Source organism: Suricata suricatta, chromosome 14, assembly GCF_006229205.1.
Source record: "Suricata suricatta isolate VVHF042 chromosome 14, meerkat_22Aug2017_6uvM2_HiC, whole genome shotgun sequence".
NCBI lineage: Eukaryota > Metazoa > Chordata > Mammalia > Carnivora > Herpestidae > Suricata > Suricata suricatta.
In genome coordinates, this window is record NC_043713.1 from 45,586,766 (window position 1) to 45,595,271 (window position 8,506).

Sequence of the window (8,506 nt, forward strand, 5' to 3'; positions counted from 1 at the left end):
TGTGAAAACTAATGTGTGCTTTTCAGATGGAATGAGCCAAGCTCCCAGTTAACTCTGATCAGTGCCTAAGTAACTTCTAGAAGTAAACAGCTAAGCTTACAGGCACAGGTTTGGAAACACTATCTCCTCAGCCCCTCTCCCCATGTTTACCCTCCGTCCCCTTCCCACCCAATCTTGGAGGCAGTGGAAGTATAGAAGCCGGAGTGGGTCCCATGCCCTGCCCCCTTCACCCAGAGGCGGTAAGCGTCCACATTCCATCTGCTCGCATTGCACCATGGGTAACAAAGGTTACTATCGAAGCTGCTGGTCGTGCCAGTGGATGTGGCGCAAATATCCCAGACCTCATTAGCCTATGATTACTTTGAACATACATACATACTATAATTTTATCATAATATATACAGAGAAAAAGAAGCATTTAATTTTCAAAGAAATTATAATAGACTAAGCCCACACTTGTCTGAGTCCCAGATATTGGCCTTGTTTTGCACCAGTCCCGTCGTTTCTGACAGATGCCCTTGCATATGCCCACAAGCCAGGCTGTCAGGTGCAGTCAGCGTGAGGCAACAGCCATTTTTCCATCTCTGGCTCTCTTTTGTCCTTGCCCACCACACGTGAAGCCTCCTGCGTGGGGAAGGCACAGTGCTGCCAGTGCCCTGCAGGAGAATCCAGTGGTCATACTGAAGTCCAAGTGATGCGGAGAGCGGGTTCTCAGAACAGTGCTGAGGTCCTGGTAGCATGGAGGTAAATGCTTCCTTCCTAGCTCTGTGTCACACTTTGACATCTGGTCACCCAGGCAGTTTGGTTATGCCAAGGGAATCCCAAAGTCACTCTGGAGAATTTTTTTTTTTTATCAACTTCTGGATCATCCTTTGCCTGGAAGGGAGTTTTCGAGTAAAATAATTCTAGCAACTTCTGGTCCTCGTTCCTCTCTCCGGAGACGTTCAAATATAAGCCAGGAAGATAAAATTTATCATTCCCAAACTGCAAAACAAAACCTCACAGGATTTTAATAAATGAAATAGATATTGACTGGCAGAGAGGGAATGAAAGTATAATCTGCATCAACAGGATCTGGGACCCTCCTCAGTCAAAATTTTGTGTAAATCTAAAAAACCTATCAACACCGAGGAATGAACCAACTAAATGGAATGGAAATTTGGGGGCAAGATAAAGATTTTAAATGTGGCTTAGACTTATGGTACATGGTGTAACAAGAAATTATACATAATTATGTAATTAAAATAATTTCTCTTTTTACCTCCTAATAATATAGCTTCTTTCTGGAGCTGGACATTAACTAGACGTGGACTACAATACCAAAATTAGCCAGCAGGTAGTGCTGTCTTAAAAGGAGAAAACGAAGTTGAAAATTGTTTTTAGGAAGATCATGGAAGTTAGAGGATCCTGAGTTCACGGCTCCCTCTGACTGTTACAAGTTTTGGATATGTGAGCATCCCAATGTCAGAAATACACAGCTACTTTGAGGGGGGGGTGTCACTGAGAAATGTAAAGAATAGATGAAAAAGAAATGCCAATAAAAGAATAGTTTAGGAAAGATGTGCATAGGTTTGTGTATGTATAAGAATAAGAAGAGAATTACTGTTTTTCAGTGAATTTTGGGGAAGAAAGATTTTTTCCAGTTTTATTGAGAAATAATTGACTTATATTACTGTATAGGCTTAAGGTGTCCAGCATAATGGCTTGATTTATACATATTATGAAAAAATGCCACAATAGGCTCAGCTAACATCCATCATTTCATATAAATACAATAAAGAGAAGAATAAAGGAAAAATTGTTTCTCCTTTTGATAAGAACTCTTAGGAGTTGCTCTCTTAATGACTTTCCTATTTATCATACAGCCTCTTAGCTATAGTCATCATGTTATACATTATATCATAGTACTTATTTATCTGATAACTGGAAACTTGTACCTTCTGACCACCTTCCTCCAATTCCCCACCACTGGTCTCCACCTCTGGCAGCCGGCAATCTGGTCTCTATATCTGTGAGTTTGTTGGGGGATTTTTTTTTTTTGGATTTTGTTTTAGAGTTGTTGTTTAAAATTCCATATAGAAATAAGATAACACAGTATTTGTCTTTCTCTGTCTGACTTATTTTACTTGGCATAATGCCTTCAAGGACCATCCATGCTGTCACAAATGGTAGGATTCCTTTGTTTTTTTCATGGCTAAGTCATATTCCATTGTGTATATATACTACAACTCGTCTATCCATACATCCATCAGTGGACACTTGCATTGTTTCTGTGTCTTGACTATTGTAGCTACTGTTGCTGAGAACATGGGGACACAGAGATCCTCTATTATCTTTGGAAATATTCCCAGAAGTGGAAATCCTAAATCATATGCTAGTTCTATTTCAAAATTTTTTAATATCCTTCACACTGTTCTCTATAGTGGCTGCACCAATTTTCAGTCCCAGCAACAGTTCACTAGGATTCCCGTTTCTCCACATCCATGGGAGCATCTGTCATCTTTTATCTCTTTAACGATGGCCATTTTAACAGGCATGATGTGACATCACACTGTGGTTTTTAGTTTGCATTTCCCTGACCGGTGATGTGGAACATCTTTTTGTGTATAACAAGTTCATGTTCTTTCATGTATCTTCTTTGGAAAAATTTCTATTTAGGTCCTTTGCCCATTATTTCATTGGGTTGTTTGGAGGTTTTGCTATTGGTTATGTGAGTTCTTTATATGTTCTGGGTACTGACCTCTTACGAGGCACATGCTTGGCAAGTATTGCCCCATTCCATAGGTTATCTTTACACTTTGTTGATAGTTTCTTTTTGCAGAAGTTTTTTGGGGGAAGAAAAAAATTTTCACAGGGTTTGAAGATCCTGTAATGCAGTGATTTTATTTATTTGTGCAGTGATTTTTTTTTGAAAAAAAAGCAATCGTTTGTAATATTTTCACAAAGGAAAGATTAGCAAATAATACAAATGAAATAGGCACAGAAAACCTTTTATACTTTCCTTTTAGTCTTAAGGGATTTTTAAAAGATTCCTTGAGAAAAATCCTTATTCTTGGAATGTGCGTGTCTATGTATGTCTGTGTGTCTATGTATGTGTTGATGTGTGTTGCGTCTGTATCTTTGTCTGGCCGTGGAGGGAGTAGATATGTGTGGGTGTATAGATATTGTGTATGGGTTGCTGCGGGTGTGTGGATGTGTGTAGGTGGATGTGGGAAGCTATACGAGACAAGGTGTATGTGTGTGTGTGTGTGTGTGTGTGTGTGTGTGTGTGTGTGTGTGTGTGGTGTATGTGTGTGCACACTAGTGCCCTTATGGGAGAACCTTGGCTCAGTCATACTTTCTACTGGGGGTCAGCAGGAGGAGGGGAAGGTCATTGTTTTGTTTTCATAGAGTTTATACAGCCTTCCCTGATTTTATGAGCTTAATTCAATTTAAAATATTGACAAGTGAGATAGCTGTTATCAGATTTCTTTGAATTGTAACACAAAACCATATTGCCCATGTATTTATTCAGCATCCGCTCCTCCAGAAATGTGAAGCAGAAAAACTATGTGGAACTACTGCCATCTTGTGGAAAAAATAGAGCCTAACTATTGTGAAAGAGGGGGAAAGGACCATTACATTTGGGTTTCCTTGATTTGGATTTGGTTTTGTTTATTTGATTTGATTTGGGGCTTGGTTGAGTTCACTAACATTCACTTCCTCGTAAAAGGTCTGATTCACTAACATTCCTGTGTGGGAGGAGTAAGCAGAGATCCGGTAAGTGTGGAGAGCCCGTGTGGGATGGGGCTCATGCATCTGAGCTCTAATTTCAGGCTCCCTGAGTTCACATTTTGCTACATTACCTGCTGATTATATCACTGGGGCAAGTCATCTACTCTCTTTGGTCTTTAGGTTCCTTGTCCATGGAACAAGAATAACAATGGTGCCTGTTTTACACGTGTTGTAAGGCATGAGGGAATTAATCCTGTCTGGCACATGCACAGGTCTCCATGTTATCACTATCCATGCAAATCCTATTGTAGCTTTTTCCAGGGGAAGCCTTGTCTATGCTGGTCAGAGAGAACGGCTACATGGCCTTGCCATGGAGGGACTGGGTTGCTTGGAGAGACAGATCCGAGCAGGGCAGTTCTGCAGCAGCACAGCTGTGGGGCACTGCCCTCTCTTGCATCCCTACAAACATCACTGTAAACGGAACAATTCATCATGCTGTGTCACTTCATGGCCCTGCACATTTGTGTGCAAGTCCCTGTTGATTCCACGCAGGCTGACATGTAACCCTTAAAGGCAAGGATGGACTGCACCTAACCTGCCCCTCCCCACCCCTGCCAGTGCCCACTACGTGGTAGGAACCCTGTTGGAGCTATTCTCTCAAAGCAGCAGACATTATCCTCCGTTTGGAGAGCAGTGTAGAAGAATGTGGGCTTCAGAAATCCAGGCCACCCTTTTCTGGCTCCTCATGAATGCCAGAGAGTAAAGAATACTGAGGGCTAGATCATGATGTCCAACTCTGTACCAAAGGGACCACAGGCCCTTGAGAGCTATTCGTAGGTCAGTAATTATAAATGTTAGCCAAGCCTGAGCCAGTGAAATTAGAGGAACAAAACCCAAAAATAGGGGTTGAACTCAAAACAGTTGTCTTCCAGAAACAGGAAGCGAGGAAAGAGAAAGTCCAACCAGTTGCTTAACTGCCACCCTGGCCATGACCCAGATGGCCTAGATTGGGGCAAGAGCACCGGAAGGATGGAGTAATCATTTTTAAATCTAGGTTCTAAGAAGGACCTGATAAAAGTCTTTCTATCAAGGAAAAAGTATATCTTTTATGTCGTTATCTTGACTATTAAAAGCTTCAGGTAAGGCTGAACGTCAGAAAAATGCTTCAACAATTCTCTAAACTTTTCTTAGAATTTCCATTGCTCTGCTGACGTTGCTCATCTTACATGCTGTTGGCTTTATCCATTAGAGCCCTTCGCACATTCATCAAAGTTGTTCTAAATTCCCAGTCTGATCATTCCAAGATCTCTGCCATGTCTGGTTCTAATGCTAGCTCGATCTATTCAAATTGTGGTTTTTTGCCTCTCGGTATGCTTTGCTGCTGTAATAAGCCTTTGTAATGTGATGGACAGGTGAAGGGAGAGGAAGTGCTCTTCAGTCCTGTGATTAGATCTGGGTCTTTTATGGACCCTGTGACTCTGGACTGTGAACTTGACAACATTTCTGGATTTTTTTCTCTGCAGTTAAATGGGTCAGGACGGCTACTGTCAGCTGGAATTAGGTACTTTCTTCCCCCCAAGGTCAGTTAGACTCTGTAATACCTCCACACATTAACTAACTTGCTCTGCTTAATTAACTTAGGCTCTGGTTAACTAACAGTTACCCAAACTTTTCCTGTAGGATGTTTCCTTTTATGGTCAACTCCTTGTGATCTGTGGTTAAGAGAACAGAGAAAGGCAGAATTACAATCTGAACAAGATAAGTTCAGCTTCTTCCGCTAATCCTTCATAGAGCTACTTATCATGAACCAGACTGGCTGGTTCTATTTAAAGACTTCTCCCTTCCCCTCTTCTCTCCCAGGAGAAGTTTAGGTATAGAAAGAAATGACTACAGGCATGAGCAAGGAGAAAAGCATCCAAAAAAAGAATCTCTTTAACACAAACTGCATAACCAGTCCTTAGGTTGCAGTATCTAACTTAAAGTAGAAACTTGAAGAAATGGAAGGAGGCAGTCAAGGGAGGGACGTACACAGCTAAGTATAGCTTGTTGAAACTTGTGGTGCCTTTTCTCTTCCATCCCCACAATGCAACTTTACCCTCAGGAGTGCATCTTCCCTACTAGTGTTATGTTGTATAGTTGATGATATTTCCAAATCAATTAGCTTTGCTATGAAGTCATTTTGCCAGGACTATGTTCCTGTGGAGAAGTAGGTGTAACCTTAAAAAATGTCTGTCCTGTTACATAAGAATGTTTATGCCTCTTTTTGCAGCTCCTGCAAAAGAATGAGGGATGTAAATATCTACAGCTCTCTGGAAATCAACACAGTAGGGTAAGCGCTTGCTGTGTCGGCTAGCTATTGCTGAATCGAAACCACTCCCCAAATGCAGTGTCTTGGCCATTGCTCAGGAATCTCTGGCTTAGCCAACTGATTCTTCTGGTCTGGGCCACACAAGGCTTCTTTCAGCTGTCTTGGTTGGCCTGCATTTGCCCATGTATCTCCACTCGGCTGCTGAGTCAGCCGGGGTCCAGCTGCAAAATCACATTGCAAAGGGTGAGAATACAGGAAGGGACAGAGAATTGTGTCCTTTTAGGCAGGCTCACATCATGTATAAGGAAGACACTCAAATCTTCATGACATCCCCAGTTTTTGAATATCCCTTGGAATACATTTTTATTATCTCTTTCCTCTTCTTTTGGTAATCGTACCTCTCTTCATGTAAGGAACACATTTCTACCTCTCCAGGTCACATAGCTTGAATGGGCTGACCCTACCTCCACAGAGATTAGTCTGAAGGAGGAACTAACCCAAGAGGGCAGTACTAGCATCTACTCTCTCCTGCAGGGATTGGTTCTGAGGTATTAAAGTAAGATAACCATTGGGCACTCAATTGATACTTCCCAAAATTTTTTTTTCCTCATCATTACTAGGAGAGGTGCTGTCCCTAGCTGATCAAGAAGAACATGAGCATTCATTATCCCAGCCTTATGGAGAAACCACATATAAAATAAAGTTGTGAATCCCTGGACCGTCTCATATCATTGTCTTTCTATACTTTGGCAATAGGAACCAAGATGCTCACTTTGACCCAGGTGGTTCAAATGGTGTTTCGGTCACTTGTAACCTAAGGAATCTTAACTGAAAGAGCCCTAGAACATAAAATTTCAAACAGAAAAGGCCACGTTTGTACTTTCTGGGGTACTCACTAGTTTCATGAATCACTCTTCTTCTTATACATAGAGCAGGAGTTGTAATTCCCATGGTGGAAGGAAACAATCAGTAAATGGAAGTAACTAAATGGAGGAAAGTATCCTGCCCCACCCACCATGGAAGTCTGAGCACTGCTGGCCCCACCCTTTTGGCATCTAAGCCCTAACTATTGGGCATGAGTCGTCCATCAGAACTCTGGGATCCCAGATTCTCTTTGATTCTCTTTCAGTTCTCTCTGTCCCTAAAGATGGTTGCTGCTCGCTTAAGCTATTAGGTCTGGGCTCTGTCAACATCTACTTCTTGTTCATTTAGCTTTCCAATAGTCTGTATTTACCCAATTCTGTGTATTAAATTCCTTCTGTTTGAAATAATTAACATGGCCTGTTTCCTTGACTCATCCCTGACTGGTAACAATTATTAGAACACAAAGTTTACTTTGTATGCTAGAATTTTTCTGATATCACAGAGTGAAAAATAATTCTTAAATGCCAAGGTCCTTGCTACAAGAAAGTAGTTACCAACCATCCACAAAAAGGACTTCAGTAAAATAGTTATGATTGTCCTGTTACTTATATCAAAGCCCTCATGATTCGTAAAAAGACTAGACCTGAAGTGTTGGTCATAATTGGCATTTAGATCCCTAAATCTGTCTTCACTCTTCTTGAATCTATTTTTCTTAATGTTTATTTATTTTTGAGAGAGAGAGACAGAGAGAGGGAGGAGAGAGAGAGAGAGAGGCAGAGCATGAGCTGGGGAGGGGCAGAGAAAGAGGGAGATAACAGAAACCGAAGCAGGTCCTGAGCGGTTGGCACGGAGCCTGTCTTGGGGTTTGGATTCATGAACCACATGATCGTGACCTGAGCCAAAGTCAGATGCTTAATCTACTGAGTCACCCAGGCGCCCCTTCTTGAATCTATTTCTAAACAGGTCAACCAAAGCCAACAATTAGGAAACAACATTTTAAGGAATTTTGCTAATTATACCAGTGAAGTTGGGTCTGGACTTAAAATGTGCTAGTATTTTCAAGTTTTTAAAATATGTATTTTAAAATATTTAAGTATTACATATTGAGGTATTTTAAATCAATTTGAAATTAAGTATTTTTATTTAAGAATTAATAAGTATTTATAAGTCAGCTCTATATGTAGCAAAGGGACAGTAATTACTCATACTAGAATAGAAGCCTTCACTTTAGGGAAAAACTCTGAGGATATTGTGAGAAGGTTAGATATACAAACATGTGTTTCTAAAAAATGGAATTACATTATTTTTTCCCTAGAGACACCTATGCCAAACTAGTAATTATCACTGTTTCTTGGTTATAGGAATTGTTTTACTATTGTCTTTTTATGATTAATACATATAATGAAAAATATATTTTACGGTTTCTCCAGGGCAAATTTAAAAGACTTGTATTTTAAACCTAGAATTTATATTCCATTTTTAAGGAAAATGTCTAATGAATGCCTCTTCAATAAATATCTACTGAGTACCTGTGGGATGCCTAACACCACAGGAAGAGAACCCCAAAGTAAAATTCCTACCATGAGGAATTTAAATCAGCAAAGTTCATAGGCATTTTTA